This window comes from Ambystoma mexicanum, chromosome 4p (genome assembly GCF_040938575.1).
Source record: "Ambystoma mexicanum isolate Mex_15411 chromosome 4p, UKY_AmexF1_1, whole genome shotgun sequence".
Classification (NCBI taxonomy): Eukaryota; Metazoa; Chordata; class Amphibia; order Caudata; family Ambystomatidae; genus Ambystoma; species Ambystoma mexicanum.
Genome location: NC_090927.1, coordinates 845,324,170 through 845,339,169, shown reverse-complemented (window position 1 = coordinate 845,339,169; position 15,000 = coordinate 845,324,170). Strand labels below are relative to the sequence as shown.

The 15,000-nt window shown below is 47.4% G+C and overlaps 39 non-coding genes and 13 pseudogenes across 39 annotated transcripts in view; all 52 read left to right on the top strand.

Moving 5' to 3' along the window:
- Positions 1–43: 43 nt before the first annotated feature.
- LOC138461377 (5S ribosomal RNA) lies at positions 44–162 on the top strand. Its single transcript, XR_011263993.1, has one exon. It is a non-coding gene; the product is annotated as a 5S ribosomal RNA (ribosomal RNA).
- A 105-nt stretch (positions 163–267) lies between these two features.
- On the top strand, positions 268–376 carry LOC138458901 (5S ribosomal RNA; annotated as a pseudogene).
- Positions 377–840: 464 nt separating this feature from the next.
- Positions 841–959, top strand: LOC138464047 (5S ribosomal RNA). The gene has a single exon (XR_011266631.1). It is a non-coding gene; the product is annotated as a 5S ribosomal RNA (ribosomal RNA).
- Positions 960–1,065: 106 nt separating this feature from the next.
- Positions 1,066–1,184, top strand: LOC138454170 (5S ribosomal RNA). Its single transcript, XR_011260859.1, has one exon. It is a non-coding gene; the product is annotated as a 5S ribosomal RNA (ribosomal RNA).
- A 106-nt stretch (positions 1,185–1,290) lies between these two features.
- On the top strand, positions 1,291–1,409 carry LOC138460752 (5S ribosomal RNA). The gene has a single exon (XR_011263420.1). It is a non-coding gene; the product is annotated as a 5S ribosomal RNA (ribosomal RNA).
- A 105-nt stretch (positions 1,410–1,514) lies between these two features.
- On the top strand, positions 1,515–1,623 carry LOC138457367 (5S ribosomal RNA; annotated as a pseudogene).
- Positions 1,624–2,098: 475 nt separating this feature from the next.
- LOC138464046 (5S ribosomal RNA) lies at positions 2,099–2,217 on the top strand. The gene has a single exon (XR_011266630.1). It is a non-coding gene; the product is annotated as a 5S ribosomal RNA (ribosomal RNA).
- Positions 2,218–2,323: 106 nt separating this feature from the next.
- On the top strand, positions 2,324–2,442 carry LOC138464435 (5S ribosomal RNA). The gene has a single exon (XR_011267015.1). It is a non-coding gene; the product is annotated as a 5S ribosomal RNA (ribosomal RNA).
- A 106-nt stretch (positions 2,443–2,548) lies between these two features.
- Positions 2,549–2,667, top strand: LOC138462363 (5S ribosomal RNA). Its single transcript, XR_011264962.1, has one exon. It is a non-coding gene; the product is annotated as a 5S ribosomal RNA (ribosomal RNA).
- Positions 2,668–2,773: 106 nt separating this feature from the next.
- On the top strand, positions 2,774–2,882 carry LOC138456288 (5S ribosomal RNA; annotated as a pseudogene).
- Positions 2,883–2,988: 106 nt separating this feature from the next.
- On the top strand, positions 2,989–3,107 carry LOC138460751 (5S ribosomal RNA). The gene has a single exon (XR_011263419.1). It is a non-coding gene; the product is annotated as a 5S ribosomal RNA (ribosomal RNA).
- Positions 3,108–3,213: 106 nt separating this feature from the next.
- Positions 3,214–3,322, top strand: LOC138458467 (5S ribosomal RNA; annotated as a pseudogene).
- Positions 3,323–3,785: 463 nt separating this feature from the next.
- On the top strand, positions 3,786–3,904 carry LOC138464045 (5S ribosomal RNA). The gene has a single exon (XR_011266628.1). It is a non-coding gene; the product is annotated as a 5S ribosomal RNA (ribosomal RNA).
- Positions 3,905–4,010: 106 nt separating this feature from the next.
- LOC138464434 (5S ribosomal RNA) lies at positions 4,011–4,129 on the top strand. The gene has a single exon (XR_011267014.1). It is a non-coding gene; the product is annotated as a 5S ribosomal RNA (ribosomal RNA).
- Positions 4,130–4,235: 106 nt separating this feature from the next.
- LOC138454169 (5S ribosomal RNA) lies at positions 4,236–4,354 on the top strand. Its single transcript, XR_011260858.1, has one exon. It is a non-coding gene; the product is annotated as a 5S ribosomal RNA (ribosomal RNA).
- Positions 4,355–4,460: 106 nt separating this feature from the next.
- On the top strand, positions 4,461–4,579 carry LOC138460750 (5S ribosomal RNA). The gene has a single exon (XR_011263418.1). It is a non-coding gene; the product is annotated as a 5S ribosomal RNA (ribosomal RNA).
- A 106-nt stretch (positions 4,580–4,685) lies between these two features.
- On the top strand, positions 4,686–4,804 carry LOC138461365 (5S ribosomal RNA). The gene has a single exon (XR_011263982.1). It is a non-coding gene; the product is annotated as a 5S ribosomal RNA (ribosomal RNA).
- Positions 4,805–4,909: 105 nt separating this feature from the next.
- Positions 4,910–5,018, top strand: LOC138458899 (5S ribosomal RNA; annotated as a pseudogene).
- A 464-nt stretch (positions 5,019–5,482) lies between these two features.
- On the top strand, positions 5,483–5,601 carry LOC138464044 (5S ribosomal RNA). The gene has a single exon (XR_011266627.1). It is a non-coding gene; the product is annotated as a 5S ribosomal RNA (ribosomal RNA).
- Positions 5,602–5,707: 106 nt separating this feature from the next.
- LOC138454168 (5S ribosomal RNA) lies at positions 5,708–5,826 on the top strand. The gene has a single exon (XR_011260857.1). It is a non-coding gene; the product is annotated as a 5S ribosomal RNA (ribosomal RNA).
- Positions 5,827–5,932: 106 nt separating this feature from the next.
- On the top strand, positions 5,933–6,051 carry LOC138460749 (5S ribosomal RNA). Its single transcript, XR_011263417.1, has one exon. It is a non-coding gene; the product is annotated as a 5S ribosomal RNA (ribosomal RNA).
- A 105-nt stretch (positions 6,052–6,156) lies between these two features.
- On the top strand, positions 6,157–6,265 carry LOC138457366 (5S ribosomal RNA; annotated as a pseudogene).
- A 464-nt stretch (positions 6,266–6,729) lies between these two features.
- LOC138464043 (5S ribosomal RNA) lies at positions 6,730–6,848 on the top strand. The gene has a single exon (XR_011266626.1). It is a non-coding gene; the product is annotated as a 5S ribosomal RNA (ribosomal RNA).
- Positions 6,849–6,954: 106 nt separating this feature from the next.
- Positions 6,955–7,073, top strand: LOC138464433 (5S ribosomal RNA). The gene has a single exon (XR_011267012.1). It is a non-coding gene; the product is annotated as a 5S ribosomal RNA (ribosomal RNA).
- Positions 7,074–7,179: 106 nt separating this feature from the next.
- On the top strand, positions 7,180–7,298 carry LOC138462361 (5S ribosomal RNA). The gene has a single exon (XR_011264961.1). It is a non-coding gene; the product is annotated as a 5S ribosomal RNA (ribosomal RNA).
- Positions 7,299–7,404: 106 nt separating this feature from the next.
- LOC138456287 (5S ribosomal RNA) lies at positions 7,405–7,513 on the top strand (annotated as a pseudogene).
- Positions 7,514–7,619: 106 nt separating this feature from the next.
- On the top strand, positions 7,620–7,738 carry LOC138460748 (5S ribosomal RNA). Its single transcript, XR_011263416.1, has one exon. It is a non-coding gene; the product is annotated as a 5S ribosomal RNA (ribosomal RNA).
- A 105-nt stretch (positions 7,739–7,843) lies between these two features.
- On the top strand, positions 7,844–7,952 carry LOC138457365 (5S ribosomal RNA; annotated as a pseudogene).
- Positions 7,953–8,416: 464 nt separating this feature from the next.
- On the top strand, positions 8,417–8,535 carry LOC138464931 (5S ribosomal RNA). Its single transcript, XR_011267506.1, has one exon. It is a non-coding gene; the product is annotated as a 5S ribosomal RNA (ribosomal RNA).
- Positions 8,536–8,641: 106 nt separating this feature from the next.
- On the top strand, positions 8,642–8,760 carry LOC138464431 (5S ribosomal RNA). The gene has a single exon (XR_011267010.1). It is a non-coding gene; the product is annotated as a 5S ribosomal RNA (ribosomal RNA).
- A 106-nt stretch (positions 8,761–8,866) lies between these two features.
- LOC138454167 (5S ribosomal RNA) lies at positions 8,867–8,985 on the top strand. Its single transcript, XR_011260856.1, has one exon. It is a non-coding gene; the product is annotated as a 5S ribosomal RNA (ribosomal RNA).
- A 106-nt stretch (positions 8,986–9,091) lies between these two features.
- Positions 9,092–9,210, top strand: LOC138460747 (5S ribosomal RNA). The gene has a single exon (XR_011263415.1). It is a non-coding gene; the product is annotated as a 5S ribosomal RNA (ribosomal RNA).
- A 106-nt stretch (positions 9,211–9,316) lies between these two features.
- On the top strand, positions 9,317–9,435 carry LOC138461353 (5S ribosomal RNA). Its single transcript, XR_011263971.1, has one exon. It is a non-coding gene; the product is annotated as a 5S ribosomal RNA (ribosomal RNA).
- A 105-nt stretch (positions 9,436–9,540) lies between these two features.
- LOC138458898 (5S ribosomal RNA) lies at positions 9,541–9,649 on the top strand (annotated as a pseudogene).
- A 464-nt stretch (positions 9,650–10,113) lies between these two features.
- On the top strand, positions 10,114–10,232 carry LOC138464042 (5S ribosomal RNA). Its single transcript, XR_011266625.1, has one exon. It is a non-coding gene; the product is annotated as a 5S ribosomal RNA (ribosomal RNA).
- A 106-nt stretch (positions 10,233–10,338) lies between these two features.
- On the top strand, positions 10,339–10,457 carry LOC138454166 (5S ribosomal RNA). Its single transcript, XR_011260855.1, has one exon. It is a non-coding gene; the product is annotated as a 5S ribosomal RNA (ribosomal RNA).
- Positions 10,458–10,563: 106 nt separating this feature from the next.
- LOC138460746 (5S ribosomal RNA) lies at positions 10,564–10,682 on the top strand. The gene has a single exon (XR_011263414.1). It is a non-coding gene; the product is annotated as a 5S ribosomal RNA (ribosomal RNA).
- Positions 10,683–10,787: 105 nt separating this feature from the next.
- On the top strand, positions 10,788–10,896 carry LOC138457364 (5S ribosomal RNA; annotated as a pseudogene).
- A 464-nt stretch (positions 10,897–11,360) lies between these two features.
- On the top strand, positions 11,361–11,479 carry LOC138464040 (5S ribosomal RNA). Its single transcript, XR_011266624.1, has one exon. It is a non-coding gene; the product is annotated as a 5S ribosomal RNA (ribosomal RNA).
- Positions 11,480–11,585: 106 nt separating this feature from the next.
- LOC138464430 (5S ribosomal RNA) lies at positions 11,586–11,704 on the top strand. Its single transcript, XR_011267009.1, has one exon. It is a non-coding gene; the product is annotated as a 5S ribosomal RNA (ribosomal RNA).
- A 106-nt stretch (positions 11,705–11,810) lies between these two features.
- LOC138462360 (5S ribosomal RNA) lies at positions 11,811–11,929 on the top strand. The gene has a single exon (XR_011264960.1). It is a non-coding gene; the product is annotated as a 5S ribosomal RNA (ribosomal RNA).
- A 106-nt stretch (positions 11,930–12,035) lies between these two features.
- LOC138456286 (5S ribosomal RNA) lies at positions 12,036–12,144 on the top strand (annotated as a pseudogene).
- Positions 12,145–12,250: 106 nt separating this feature from the next.
- LOC138460745 (5S ribosomal RNA) lies at positions 12,251–12,369 on the top strand. Its single transcript, XR_011263413.1, has one exon. It is a non-coding gene; the product is annotated as a 5S ribosomal RNA (ribosomal RNA).
- Positions 12,370–12,475: 106 nt separating this feature from the next.
- Positions 12,476–12,584, top strand: LOC138458466 (5S ribosomal RNA; annotated as a pseudogene).
- Positions 12,585–13,047: 463 nt separating this feature from the next.
- LOC138464039 (5S ribosomal RNA) lies at positions 13,048–13,166 on the top strand. The gene has a single exon (XR_011266623.1). It is a non-coding gene; the product is annotated as a 5S ribosomal RNA (ribosomal RNA).
- Positions 13,167–13,272: 106 nt separating this feature from the next.
- On the top strand, positions 13,273–13,391 carry LOC138464427 (5S ribosomal RNA). The gene has a single exon (XR_011267008.1). It is a non-coding gene; the product is annotated as a 5S ribosomal RNA (ribosomal RNA).
- A 106-nt stretch (positions 13,392–13,497) lies between these two features.
- Positions 13,498–13,616, top strand: LOC138454164 (5S ribosomal RNA). The gene has a single exon (XR_011260853.1). It is a non-coding gene; the product is annotated as a 5S ribosomal RNA (ribosomal RNA).
- A 106-nt stretch (positions 13,617–13,722) lies between these two features.
- LOC138460744 (5S ribosomal RNA) lies at positions 13,723–13,841 on the top strand. Its single transcript, XR_011263412.1, has one exon. It is a non-coding gene; the product is annotated as a 5S ribosomal RNA (ribosomal RNA).
- Positions 13,842–13,947: 106 nt separating this feature from the next.
- On the top strand, positions 13,948–14,066 carry LOC138461341 (5S ribosomal RNA). The gene has a single exon (XR_011263960.1). It is a non-coding gene; the product is annotated as a 5S ribosomal RNA (ribosomal RNA).
- A 105-nt stretch (positions 14,067–14,171) lies between these two features.
- On the top strand, positions 14,172–14,280 carry LOC138458897 (5S ribosomal RNA; annotated as a pseudogene).
- A 464-nt stretch (positions 14,281–14,744) lies between these two features.
- Positions 14,745–14,863, top strand: LOC138464037 (5S ribosomal RNA). Its single transcript, XR_011266621.1, has one exon. It is a non-coding gene; the product is annotated as a 5S ribosomal RNA (ribosomal RNA).
- Positions 14,864–14,969: 106 nt separating this feature from the next.
- The window catches only part of LOC138464426 (5S ribosomal RNA), a 119-nt gene continuing 88 nt past the window's right edge, over positions 14,970–15,000 (top strand). Inside the window, exon 1 of the ribosomal RNA XR_011267007.1 lies at positions 14,970–15,000. This exon is cut by the window's right edge and continues 88 nt beyond it. This is a non-coding gene — a ribosomal RNA (5S ribosomal RNA).

Here is a 15,000-nt window from a genome sequence, read left to right as displayed (position 1 = left end):
AGCCGACTAGATGCTTAAAAGTACAAAACTCACTAAGCCCAGAGCCTACGGCCACACCACACTGAATGCGCCCGATCTCGTCTGATCTCGGAAGCTAAGCAGTGTCGGGCCTAGTTAGTACCTGGATGGGAGACCACCTGGGAATACCAGGTGCTGTAGGCTTTTTTGTGCTCCAAGTTCAGGAAGTGAGCCATTTCACAATTGCCTTTCAAAACTGCAAGGTCTAGCCGACTAGATGCTTAAAAGTACAAACTCACTAGGCCCAGAGCCTACGGCCACACCACACTGAATGCGCCCGATCTCGGAAGCTAAGCAGGGTCTGGCCTAGTTAGTACCTGGATGGGAGACTGCCTGGGAATACCAGGTGCTGTAGGCTTTTTTTGTGCTCCATGATTAGTAATTGCGCAACTTCTCAATTATTTTTCAAATTTGGTATGTTTCCAAAATAATTGTATCCCGTTTTATAGCGGAAATGTTGGACAACATCATGAGGGCTGGAGCTACCTTTTTACATAGAATTAGCATACAGGTAGTGTGTTCATGGGTAATAAATCGACTTTCACATGTAATGCAGTACAGAGAATATTGAGTCCTTCAAGAGGCATGAAAGAAAACCATTATTGTGTTGATTGTTCTCTCCACCTCCCTGCAACAGACACAGGATGGATGAATTAAAGTTATCCTACCAGACATAGGAGTCCTGAATGGGCCCACCAGTCTTATATATCTCGCCTGATCGAGCCTGATCGAGCGATGAGCGTGGTATCATGTTGCAAGTGGCTGCATGGCTTAGCTTACTAAATGCAAATGCATAAGAGTAATATTCTTAGCATTCCTAGAGCCTACGGCCACACCACACTGAATGCACCCGATCTCGACTGATCTCGGAAGTTAAGCAGTGTCAGGCCTAGTTAGTACCTGGATGGGAGACCGCCTGGGAATACCAGGTGCTGTAGGCTTTTTTGTACTCCAAGTTCAGGAAGTGAGCCATTTCTCAATTGCCTTTCAAAACTGCAAGGTCTAGCCGACTAGATGCTTAAAAGTACAAAACTCACAAGAACCAGAGCCTACGGCCACAGCACACTGAATGCGCCCGATCTCGTCTGATCTCGGAAGCTAAGCAGTGTCGGGCCTCGTTAGTACCTGGATGGGAGACCGCCTGGGAATACCAGGTGCTGTAGGCTTTTTTGTGCTCCAAGTTCAGGAAGTGAGCCATTTCTCAATTGCCTTTCAAAACTGCAAGGTCTAGCTGACTAGATGCTTAAAAGTACAAAACTCACTAGGCCCAGAGCCTACGGCCACACCACACTGATTGCGCCCGATCTCGTCTGATCTCGGAAGCTAAGCAGTGTCGGGCCTAGTTAGTACCTGGATGGGAGACCACCTGGGAATACCAGGTGCTGTAGGCTTTTTTGTGCTCCAAGTTCAGGAAGTGAGCCATTTCACAATTGCCTTTCAAAACTGCAAGGTCTAGCCGACTAGATGCTTAAAAGTACAAACTCACTAGGCCCAGAGCCTACGGCCACACCACACTGAATGCGCCCGATCTCGGAAGCTAAGCAGGGTCGGGCCTAGTTAGTACCTGGATGGGAGACTGCCTGGGAATACCAGGTGCTGTAGGCTTTTTTTGTGCTCCATGATTAGTAATTGCGCAACTTCTCAATTATTTTTCAAATTTGGTATGTTTCCAAAATAATTGTATCCCGTTTTATAGCGGAAATGTTGGACAACATCATGAGGGCTGGAGCTACCTTTTTACATAGAATTAGCATACAGGTAGTGTGTTCATGGGTAATAAATCAACTTTCACATGTAATGCAGTACAGAGAATATTGAGTCCTTCAAGAGGCATGAAAGAAAACCATTATTGTGTTGATTGTTCTCTCCACCTCCCTGCAACAGACACAGGATGGATGAATTAAAGTTATCCTACCAGACATAGGAGTCCTGAATGGGCCCACCAGTCTTATATATCTCGCCTGATCGAGCCTGATCGAGCGCTGATCGAGCGATGAGCGTGGTATCATGTTGCAAGTGGCTGCATGGCTTAGCTTACTAAATGCAAATGCATAAGAGTAATATTCTTAGCATTCCTAGAGCCTACGGCCACACCACACTGAATGCACCCGATCTCGACTGATCTCGGAAGTTAAGCAGTGTCAGGCCTAGTTAGTACCTGGATGGGAGACCGCCTGGGAATACCAGGTGCTGTAGGCTTTTTTGTGCTCCAAGTTCAGGAAGTGAGCCCTTTCTCAATTGCCTTTTAAAACTGCAAGGTCTAGCCGACTAGATGCTTAAAAGTACAAAACTCAGTAGGCCCAGAGCCTACGGCCACACCACACTGAATGTGCCTGATCTCGTCTGATCTCAGAAGCTAAGCAGTGTCGGGCCTAGTTAGTACCTGGATGGAAGACCGCCTGGGAATACCAGGTGCTGTAGGCTTTTTTGTACTCCAAGTTCAGGAAGTGAGCCATTTCTCAATTGCCTTTCAAAACTGCAAGGTCTAGCCGACTAGATGCTTAAAAGTACAAAACTCACAAGAACCAGAGCCTACGGCCACACCACACTGAATGCGCCCGATCTCGTCTGATCTCGGAAGCTAAGCAGTGTCGGGCCTCGTTAGTACCTGGATGGGAGACCGCCTGGGAATACCAGGTGCTGTAGGCTTTTTTGTGCTCCAAGTTCAGGAAGTGAGCCATTTCTCAATTGCCTTTCAAAATTGCAAGGTCTAGCTGACTAGATGCTTAAAAGTACAAAACTCACTAGGCCCAGAGCCTACGGCCACACCACACTGATTGCGCCCGATCTCGGAAGCTAAGCAGTGTCGGGCCTCGTTAGTACCTGGATGGGAGACCGCCTGGGAATACCAGGTGCTGTAGGCTTTTTTGTGCTCCAAGTTCAGGAAGTGAGCCATTTCTCAATTGCCTTTCAAAACTGCAAGGTCTAGCTGACTAGATGCTTAAAAGTACAAAACTCACTAGGCCCAGAGCCTACGGCCACACCACACTGATTGCGCCCGATCTCGTCTGATCTCGGAAGCTAAGCAGTGTCGGGCCTAGTTAGTACCTGGATGGGAGACCACCTGGGAATACCAGGTGCTGTAGGCTTTTTTGTGCTCCAAGTTCAGGAAGTGAGCCATTTCACAATTGCCTTTCAAAACTGCAAGGTCTAGCCGACTAGATGCTTAAAAGTACAAAACTCACTAGGCCCAGAGCCTACGGCCACACCACACTGAATGCGCCCGATCTCGGAAGCTAAGCAGGGTCAGGCCTAGTTAGTACCTGGATGGGAGACTGCCTGGGAATACCAGGTGCTGTAGGCTTTTTTGTGCTCCATGATTAGTAATTGCGCAACTTCTCAATTATTTTTCAAATTTGGTATGTTTCCAAAATAATTGTATCCCGTTTTATAGCGGAAATGTTGGACAACATCATGAGGGCTGGAGCTACCTTTTTACATAGAATTAGCATACAGGTAGTGTGTTCATGGGTAATAAATCGACTTTCACATGTAATGCAGTACAGAGAATATTGAGTCCTTCAAGAGGCATGAAAGAAAACCATTATTGTGTTGATTGTTCTCTCCACCTCCCTGCAACAGACACAGGATGGATGAATTAAAGTTATCCTACCAGACATAGGAGTCCTGAATGGGCCCACCAGTCTTATATATCTCGCCTGATCGAGCCTGATCGAGCGATGAGCGTGGTATCATGTTGCAAGTGGCTGCATGGCTTAGCTTACTAAATGCAAATGCATAAGAGTAATATTCTTAGCATTCCTAGAGCCTACGGCCACACCACACTGAATGCACCCGATCTCGACTGATCTCGGAAGTTAAGCAGTGTCAGGCCTAGTTAGTACCTGGATGGGAGACCGCCTGGGAATACCAGGTGCTGTAGGCTTTTTTGTGCTCCAAGTTCAGGAAGTGAGCCCTTTCTCAATTGCCTTTTAAAACTGCAAGGTCTAGCCGACTAGATGCTTAAAAGTACAAAACTCACTAGGCCCAGAGCCTACGGCCACACCACACTGAATGTGCCTGATCTCGTCTGATCTCAGAAGCTAAGCAGTGTCGGGCCTAGTTAGTACCTGGATGGAAGACCGCCTGGGAATACCAGGTGCTGTAGGCTTTTTTGTACTCCAAGTTCAGGAAGTGAGCCATTTCTCAATTGCCTTTCAAAACTGCAAGGTCTAGCCGACTAGATGCTTAAAAGTACAAAACTCACAAGAACCAGAGCCTACGGCCACAGCACACTGAATGCGCCCGATCTCGTCTGATCTCGGAAGCTAAGCAGTGTCGGGCCTCGTTAGTACCTGGATGGGAGACCGCCTGGGAATACCAGGTGCTGTAGGCTTTTTTGTGCTCCAAGTTCAGGAAGTGAGCCATTTCTCAATTGCCTTTCAAAACTGCAAGGTCTAGCTGACTAGATGCTTAAAAGTACAAAACTCACTAGGCCCAGAGCCTACGGCCACACCACACTGATTGCGCCCGATCTCGTCTGATCTCGGAAGCTAAGCAGTGTCGGGCCTAGTTAGTACCTGGATGGGAGACCACCTGGGAATACCAGGTGCTGTAGGCTTTTTTGTGCTCCAAGTTCAGGAAGTGAGCCATTTCTCAATTGCCTTTCAAAACTGCAAGGTCTAGCCGACTAGATGCTTAAAAGTACAAAACTCACTAAGCCCAGAGCCTACGGCCACACCACACTGAATGCGCCCGATCTCGTCTGATCTCGGAAGCTAAGCAGTGTCGGGCCTAGTTAGTACCTGGATGGGAGACCACCTGGGAATACCAGGTGCTGTAGGCTTTTTTGTGCTCCAAGTTCAGGAAGTGAGCCATTTCACAATTGCCTTTCAAAACTGCAAGGTCTAGCCGACTAGATGCTTAAAAGTACAAACTCACTAGGCCCAGAGCCTACGGCCACACCACACTGAATGCGCCCGATCTCGGAAGCTAAGCAGGGTCTGGCCTAGTTAGTACCTGGATGGGAGACTGCCTGGGAATACCAGGTGCTGTAGGCTTTTTTTGTGCTCCATGATTAGTAATTGCGCAACTTCTCAATTATTTTTCAAATTTGGTATGTTTCCAAAATAATTGTATCCCGTTTTATAGCGGAAATGTTGGACAACATCATGAGGGCTGGAGCTACCTTTTTACATAGAATTAGCATACAGGTAGTGTGTTCATGGGTAATAAATCGACTTTCACATGTAATGCAGTACAGAGAATATTGAGTCCTTCAAGAGGCATGAAAGAAAACCATTATTGTGTTGATTGTTCTCTCCACCTCCCTGCAACAGACACAGGATGGATGAATTAAAGTTATCCTACCAGACATAGGAGTCCTGAATGGGCCCACCAGTCTTATATATCTCGCCTGATCGAGCCTGATCGAGCGATGAGCGTGGTATCATGTTGCAAGTGGCTGCATGGCTTAGCTTACTAAATGCAAATGCATAAGAGTAATATTCTTAGCATTCCTAGAGCCTACGGCCACACCACACTGAATGCACCCGATCTCGACTGATCTCGGAAGTTAAGCAGTGTCAGGCCTAGTTAGTACCTGGATGGGAGACCGCCTGGGAATACCAGGTGCTGTAGGCTTTTTTGTACTCCAAGTTCAGGAAGTGAGCCATTTCTCAATTGCCTTTCAAAACTGCAAGGTCTAGCCGACTAGATGCTTAAAAGTACAAAACTCACAAGAACCAGAGCCTACGGCCACAGCACACTGAATGCGCCCGATCTCGTCTGATCTCGGAAGCTAAGCAGTGTCGGGCCTCGTTAGTACCTGGATGGGAGACCGCCTGGGAATACCAGGTGCTGTAGGCTTTTTTGTGCTCCAAGTTCAGGAAGTGAGCCATTTCTCAATTGCCTTTCAAAACTGCAAGGTCTAGCTGACTAGATGCTTAAAAGTACAAAACTCACTAGGCCCAGAGCCTACGGCCACACCACACTGATTGCGCCCGATCTCGTCTGATCTCGGAAGCTAAGCAGTGTCGGGCCTAGTTAGTACCTGGATGGGAGACCACCTGGGAATACCAGGTGCTGTAGGCTTTTTTGTGCTCCAAGTTCAGGAAGTGAGCCATTTCACAATTGCCTTTCAAAACTGCAAGGTCTAGCCGACTAGATGCTTAAAAGTACAAACTCACTAGGCCCAGAGCCTACGGCCACACCACACTGAATGCGCCCGATCTCGGAAGCTAAGCAGGGTCGGGCCTAGTTAGTACCTGGATGGGAGACTGCCTGGGAATACCAGGTGCTGTAGGCTTTTTTTGTGCTCCATGATTAGTAATTGCGCAACTTCTCAATTATTTTTCAAATTTGGTATGTTTCCAAAATAATTGTATCCCGTTTTATAGCGGAAATGTTGGACAACATCATGAGGGCTGGAGCTACCTTTTTACATAGAATTAGCATACAGGTAGTGTGTTCATGGGTAATAAATCAACTTTCACATGTAATGCAGTACAGAGAATATTGAGTCCTTCAAGAGGCATGAAAGAAAACCATTATTGTGTTGATTGTTCTCTCCACCTCCCTGCAACAGACACAGGATGGATGAATTAAAGTTATCCTACCAGACATAGGAGTCCTGAATGGGCCCACCAGTCTTATATATCTCGCCTGATCGAGCCTGATCGAGCGCTGAGCGTGGTATCATGTTGCAAGTGGCTGCATGGCTTAGCTTACTAAATGCAAATGCATAAGAGTAATATTCTTAGCATTCCTAGAGCCTACGGCCACACCACACTGAATGCACCCGATCTCGACTGATCTCGGAAGTTAAGCAGTGTCAGGCCTAGTTAGTACCTGGATGGGAGACCGCCTGGGAATACCAGGTGCTGTAGGCTTTTTTGTGCTCCAAGTTCAGGAAGTGAGCCCTTTCTCAATTGCCTTTTAAAACTGCAAGGTCTAGCCGACTAGATGCTTAAAAGTACAAAACTCAGTAGGCCCAGAGCCTACGGCCACACCACACTGAATGTGCCTGATCTCGTCTGATCTCAGAAGCTAAGCAGTGTCGGGCCTAGTTAGTACCTGGATGGAAGACCGCCTGGGAATACCAGGTGCTGTAGGCTTTTTTGTACTCCAAGTTCAGGAAGTGAGCCATTTCTCAATTGCCTTTCAAAACTGCAAGGTCTAGCCGACTAGATGCTTAAAAGTACAAAACTCACAAGAACCAGAGCCTACGGCCACACCACACTGAATGCGCCCGATCTCGTCTGATCTCGGAAGCTAAGCAGTGTCGGGCCTCGTTAGTACCTGGATGGGAGACCGCCTGGGAATACCAGGTGCTGTAGGCTTTTTTGTGCTCCAAGTTCAGGAAGTGAGCCATTTCTCAATTGCCTTTCAAAATTGCAAGGTCTAGCTGACTAGATGCTTAAAAGTACAAAACTCACTAGGCCCAGAGCCTACGGCCACACCACACTGATTGCGCCCGATCTCGGAAGCTAAGCAGTGTCGGGCCTCGTTAGTACCTGGATGGGAGACCGCCTGGGAATACCAGGTGCTGTAGGCTTTTTTGTGCTCCAAGTTCAGGAAGTGAGCCATTTCTCAATTGCCTTTCAAAACTGCAAGGTCTAGCTGACTAGATGCTTAAAAGTACAAAACTCACTAGGCCCAGAGCCTACGGCCACACCACACTGATTGCGCCCGATCTCGTCTGATCTCGGAAGCTAAGCAGTGTCGGGCCTAGTTAGTACCTGGATGGGAGACCACCTGGGAATACCAGGTGCTGTAGGCTTTTTTGTGCTCCAAGTTCAGGAAGTGAGCCATTTCACAATTGCCTTTCAAAACTGCAAGGTCTAGCCGACTAGATGCTTAAAAGTACAAACTCACTAGGCCCAGAGCCTACGGCCACACCACACTGAATGCGCCCGATCTCGGAAGCTAAGCAGGGTCGGGCCTAGTTAGTACCTGGATGGGAGACTGCCTGGGAATACCAGGTGCTGTAGGCTTTTTTTGTGCTCCATGATTAGTAATTGCGCAACTTCTCAATTATTTTTCAAATTTGGTATGTTTCCAAAATAATTGTATCCCGTTTTATAGCGGAAATGTTGGACAACATCATGAGGGCTGGAGCTACCTTTTTACATAGAATTAGCATACAGGTAGTGTGTTCATGGGTAATAAATCAACTTTCACATGTAATGCAGTACAGAGAATATTGAGTCCTTCAAGAGGCATGAAAGAAAACCATTATTGTGTTGATTGTTCTCTCCACCTCCCTGCAACAGACACAGGATGGATGAATTAAAGTTATCCTACCAGACATAGGAGTCCTGAATGGGCCCACCAGTCTTATATATCTCGCCTGATCGAGCCTGATCGAGCGATGAGCGTGGTATCATGTTGCAAGTGGCTGCATGGCTTAGCTTACTAAATGCAAATGCATAAGAGTAATATTCTTAGCATTCCTAGAGCCTACGGCCACACCACACTGAATGCACCCGATCTCGACTGATCTCGGAAGTTAAGCAGTGTCAGGCCCAGTTAGTACCTGGATGGGAGACCGCCTGGGAATACCAGGTGCTGTAGGCTTTTTTGTGCTCCAAGTTCAGGAAGTGAGCCCTTTCTCAATTGCCTTTTAAAACTGCAAGGTCTAGCCGACTAGATGCTTAAAAGTACAAAACTCACTAGGCCCAGAGCCTACGGCCACACCACACTGAATGTGCCTGATCTCGTCTGATCTCAGAAGCTAAGCAGTGTCGGGCCTAGTTAGTACCTGGATGGAAGACCGCCTGGGAATACCAGGTGCTGTAGGCTTTTTTGTACTCCAAGTTCAGGAAGTGAGCCATTTCTCAATTGCCTTTCAAAACTGCAAGGTCTAGCCGACTAGATGCTTAAAAGTACAAAACTCACAAGAACCAGAGCCTACGGCCACAGCACACTGAATGCGCCCGATCTCGTCTGATCTCGGAAGCTAAGCAGTGTCGGGCCTCGTTAGTACCTGGATGGGAGACCGCCTGGGAATACCAGGTGCTGTAGGCTTTTTTGTGCTCCAAGTTCAGGAAGTGAGCCATTTCTCAATTGCCTTTCAAAACTGCAAGGTCTAGCTGACTAGATGCTTAAAAGTACAAAACTCACTAGGCCCAGAGCCTACGGCCACACCACACTGATTGCGCCCGATCTCGTCTGATCTCGGAAGCTAAGCAGTGTCGGGCCTAGTTAGTACCTGGATGGGAGACCACCTGGGAATACCAGGTGCTGTAGGCTTTTTTGTGCTCCAAGTTCAGGAAGTGAGCCATTTCTCAATTGCCTTTCAAAACTGCAAGGTCTAGCCGACTAGATGCTTAAAAGTACAAAACTCACTAAGCCCAGAGCCTACGGCCACACCACACTGAATGCGCCCGATCTCGTCTGATCTCGGAAGCTAAGCAGTGTCGGGCCTAGTTAGTACCTGGATGGGAGACCACCTGGGAATACCAGGTGCTGTAGGCTTTTTTGTGCTCCAAGTTCAGGAAGTGAGCCATTTCACAATTGCCTTTCAAAACTGCAAGGTCTAGCCGACTAGATGCTTAAAAGTACAAACTCACTAGGCCCAGAGCCTACGGCCACACCACACTGAATGCGCCCGATCTCGGAAGCTAAGCAGGGTCTGGCCTAGTTAGTACCTGGATGGGAGACTGCCTGGGAATACCAGGTGCTGTAGGCTTTTTTTGTGCTCCATGATTAGTAATTGCGCAACTTCTCAATTATTTTTCAAATTTGGTATGTTTCCAAAATAATTGTATCCCGTTTTATAGCGGAAATGTTGGACAACATCATGAGGGCTGGAGCTACCTTTTTACATAGAATTAGCATACAGGTAGTGTGTTCATGGGTAATAAATCGACTTTCACATGTAATGCAGTACAGAGAATATTGAGTCCTTCAAGAGGCATGAAAGAAAACCATTATTGTGTTGATTGTTCTCTCCACCTCCCTGCAACAGACACAGGATGGATGAATTAAAGTTATCCTACCAGACATAGGAGTCCTGAATGGGCCCACCAGTCTTATATATCTCGCCTGATCGAGCCTGATCGAGCGATGAGCGTGGTATCATGTTGCAAGTGGCTGCATGGCTTAGCTTACTAAATGCAAATGCATAAGAGTAATATTCTTAGCATTCCTAGAGCCTACGGCCACACCACACTGAATGCACCCGATCTCGACTGATCTCGGAAGTTAAGCAGTGTCAGGCCTAGTTAGTACCTGGATGGGAGACCGCCTGGGAATACCAGGTGCTGTAGGCTTTTTTGTACTCCAAGTTCAGGAAGTGAGCCATTTCTCAATTGCCTTTCAAAACTGCAAGGTCTAGCCGACTAGATGCTTAAAAGTACAAAACTCACAAGAACCAGAGCCTACGGCCACAGCACACTGAATGCGCCCGATCTCGTCTGATCTCGGAAGCTAAGCAGTGTCGGGCCTCGTTAGTACCTGGATGGGAGACCGCCTGGGAATACCAGGTGCTGTAGGCTTTTTTGTGCTCCAAGTTCAGGAAGTGAGCCATTTCTCAATTGCCTTTCAAAACTGCAAGGTCTAGCTGACTAGATGCTTAAAAGTACAAAACTCACTAGGCCCAGAGCCTACGGCCACACCACACTGATTGCGCCCGATCTCGTCTGATCTCGGAAGCTAAGCAGTGTCGGGCCTAGTTAGTACCTGGATGGGAGACCACCTGGGAATACCAGGTGCTGTAGGCTTTTTTGTGCTCCAAGTTCAGGAAGTGAGCCATTTCACAATTGCCTTTCAAAACTGCAAGGTCTAGCCGACTAGATGCTTAAAAGTACAAACTCACTAGGCCCAGAGCCTACGGCCACACCACACTGAATGCGCCCGATCTCGGAAGCTAAGCAGGGTCGGGCCTAGTTAGTACCTGGATGGGAGACTGCCTGGGAATACCAGGTGCTGTAGGCTTTTTTTGTGCTCCATGATTAGTAATTGCGCAACTTCTCAATTATTTTTCAAATTTGGTATGTTTCCAAAATAATTGTATCCCGTTTTATAGCGGAAATGTTGGACAACATCATGAGGGCTGGAGCTACCTTTTTACATAGAATTAGCATACAGGTAGTGTGTTCATGGGTAATAAATCAACTTTCACATGTAATGCAGTACAGAGAATATTGAGTCCTTCAAGAGGCATGAAAGAAAACCATTATTGTGTTGATTGTTCTCTCCACCTCCCTGCAACAGACACAGGATGGATGAATTAAAGTTATCCTACCAGACATAGGAGTCCTGAATGGGCCCACCAGTCTTATATATCTCGCCTGATCGAGCCTGATCGAGCGCTGAGCGTGGTATCATGTTGCAAGTGGCTGCATGGCTTAGCTTACTAAATGCAAATGCATAAGAGTAATATTCTTAGCATTCCTAGAGCCTACGGCCACACCACACTGAATGCACCCGATCTCGACTGATCTCGGAAGTTAAGCAGTGTCAGGCCTAGTTAGTACCTGGATGGGAGACCGCCTGGGAATACCAGGTGCTGTAGGCTTTTTTGTGCTCCAAGTTCAGGAAGTGAGCCCTTTCTCAATTGCCTTTTAAAACTGCAAGGTCTAGCCGACTAGATGCTTAAAAGTACAAAACTCAGTAGGCCCAGAGCCTACGGCCACACCACACTGAATGTGCCTGATCTCGTCTGATCTCAGAAGCTAAGCAGTGTCGGGCCTAGTTAGTACCTGGATGGAAGACCGCCTGGGAATACCAGGTGCTGTAGGCTTTTTTGTACTCCAAGTTCAGGAAGTGAGCCATTTCTCAATTGCCTTTCAAAACTGCAAGGTCTAGCCGACTAGATGCTTAAAAGTACAAAACTCACAAGAACCAGAGCCTACGGCCACACCACACTGAATGCGCCCGATCTCGTCTGATCTCGGAAGCTAAGCAGTGTCGGGCCTCGTTAGTACCTGGATGGGAGACCGCCTGGGAATACCAGGTGCTGTAGGCTTTTTTGTGCTCCAAGTTCAGGAAGTGAGCCATTTCTCAATTGCCTTTCAAAATTGCAAGGTCTAGCTGACTAGATGCTTAAAAGTACAAAACTCACTAGGCCCAGAGCCTACGGCCACACCACACTGATTGCGCCCGATCTCGGAAGCTAAGCAGTGTCGGGCCTCGTTAGTACCTGGATGGGAGACCGCCTGGGAATACCAGGTGCTGTAGGCTTTTTTGTGCTCCAAGTTCAGGAAGTGAGCCATTTCTCAATTGCCTTTCAAAACTGCAAGGTCTAGCTGACTAGATGCTTAAAAGTACAAAACTCACTAGGCCCAGAGCCTACGGCCACACCACACTGATTGCGCCCGATCTCGTCTGATCTCGGAAGCTAAGCAGTGTCGGGCCTAGTTAGTACCTGGATGGGAGACCACCTGGGAATACCAGGTGCTGTAGGCTTTTTTGTGCTCCAAGTTCAGGAAGTGAGCCATTTCACAATTGCCTTTCAAAACTGCAAGGTCTAGCCGACTAGATGCTTAAAAGTACAAAACTCACTAGGCCCAGAGCCTACGGCCACACCACACTGAATGCGCCCGATCTCGGAAGCTAAGCAGGGTCAGGCCTAGTTAGTACCTGGATGGGAGACTGCCTGGGAATACCAGGTGCTGTAGGCTTTTTTGTGCTCCATGATTAGTAATTGCGCAACTTCTCAATTATTTTTCAAATTTGGTATGTTTCCAAAATAATTGTATCCCGTTTTATAGCGGAAATGTTGGACAACATCATGAGGGCTGGAGCTACCTTTTTACATAGAATTAGCATACAGGTAGTGTGTTCATGGGTAATAAATCGACTTTCACATGTAATGCAGTACAGAGAATATTGAGTCCTTCAAGAGGCATGAAAGAAAACCATTATTGTGTTGATTGTTCTCTCCACCTCCCTGCAACAGACACAGGATGGATGAATTAAAGTTATCCTACCAGACATAGGAGTCCTGAATGGGCCCACCAGTCTTATATATCTCGCCTGATCGAGCCTGATCGAGCGATGAGCGTGGTATCATGTTGCAAGTGGCTGCATGGCTTAGCTTACTAAATGCAAATGCATAAGAGTAATATTCTTAGCATTCCTAGAGCCTACGGCCACACCACACTGAATGCACCCGATCTCGACTGATCTCGGAAGTTAAGCAGTGTCAGGCCTAGTTAGTACCTGGATGGGAGACCGCCTGGGAATACCAGGTGCTGTAGGCTTTTTTGTGCTCCAAGTTCAGGAAGTGAGCCCTTTCTCAATTGCCTTTTAAAACTGCAAGGTCTAGCCGACTAGATGCTTAAAAGTACAAAACTCACTAGGCCCAGAGCCTACGGCCACACCACACTGAATGTGCCTGATCTCGTCTGATCTCAGAAGCTAAGCAGTGTCGGGCCTAGTTAGTACCTGGATGGAAGACCGCCTGGGAATACCAGGTGCTGTAGGCTTTTTTGTACTCCAAGTTCAGGAAGTGAGCCATTTCTCAATTGCCTTTCAAAACTGCAAGGTCTAGCCGACTAGATGCTTAAAAGTACAAAACTCACAAGAACCAGAGCCTACGGCCACAGCACACTGAATGCGCCCGATCTCGTCTGATCTCGGAAGCTAAGCAGTGTCGGGCCTCGTTAGTACCTGGATGGGAGACCGCCTGGGAATACCAGGTGCTGTAGGCTTTTTTGTGCTCCAAGTTCAGGAAGTGAGCCATTTCTCAATTGCCTTTCAAAACTGCAAGGTCTAGCTGACTAGATGCTTAAAAGTACAAAACTCACTAGGCCCAGAGCCTACGGCCACACCACACTGATTGCGCCCGATCTCGTCTGATCTCGGAAGCTAAGCAGTGTCGGGCCTAGTTAGTACCTGGATGGGAGACCACCTGGGAATACCAGGTGCTGTAGGCTTTTTTGTGCTCCAAGTTCAGGAAGTGAGCCATTTCTCAATTGCCTTTCAAAACTGCAAGGTCTAGCCGACTAGATGCTTAAAAGTACAAAACTCACTAAGCCCAGAGCCTACGGCCACACCACACTGAATGCGCCCGATCTCGTCTGATCTCGGAAGCTAAGCAGTGTCGGGCCTAGTTAGTACCTGGATGGGAGACCACCTGGGAATACCAGGTGCTGTAGGCTTTTTTGTGCTCCAAGTTCAGGAAGTGAGCCATTTCACAATTGCCTTTCAAAACTGCAAGGTCTAGCCGACTAGATGCTTAAAAGTACAAACTCACTAGGCCCAGAGCCTACGGCCACACCACACTGAATGCGCCCGATCTCGGAAGCTAAGCAGGGTCTGGCCTAGTTAGTACCTGGATGGGAGACTGCCTGGGAATACCAGGTGCTGTAGGCTTTTTTTGTGCTCCATGATTAGTAATTGCGCAACTTCTCAATTATTTTTCAAATTTGGTATGTTTCCAAAATAATTGTATCCCGTTTTATAGCGGAAATGTTGGACAACATCATGAGGGCTGGAGCTACCTTTTTACATAGAATTAGCATACAGGTAGTGTGTTCATGGGTAATAAATCGACTTTCACATGTAATGCAGTACAGAGAATATTGAGTCCTTCAAGAGGCATGAAAGAAAACCATTATTGTGTTGATTGTTCTCTCCACCTCCCTGCAACAGACACAGGATGGATGAATTAAAGTTATCCTACCAGACATAGGAGTCCTGAATGGGCCCACCAGTCTTATATATCTCGCCTGATCGAGCCTGATCGAGCGATGAGCGTGGTATCATGTTGCAAGTGGCTGCATGGCTTAGCTTACTAAATGCAAATGCATAAGAGTAATATTCTTAGCATTCCTAGAGCCTACGGCCACACCACACTGAATGCACCCGATCTCGACTGATCTCGGAAGTTAAGCAGTGTCAGGCCTAGTTAGTACCTGGATGGGAGACCGCCTGGGAATACCAGGTGCTGTAGGCTTTTTTGTGCTCCAAGTTCAGGAAGTGAGCCCTTTCTCAATTGCCTTTTAAAACTGCAAGGTCTAGCCGACTAGATGCTTAAAAGTACAAAACTCAGTAGGCCCAGAGCCTACGGCCACACCACACTGAATGTGCCTG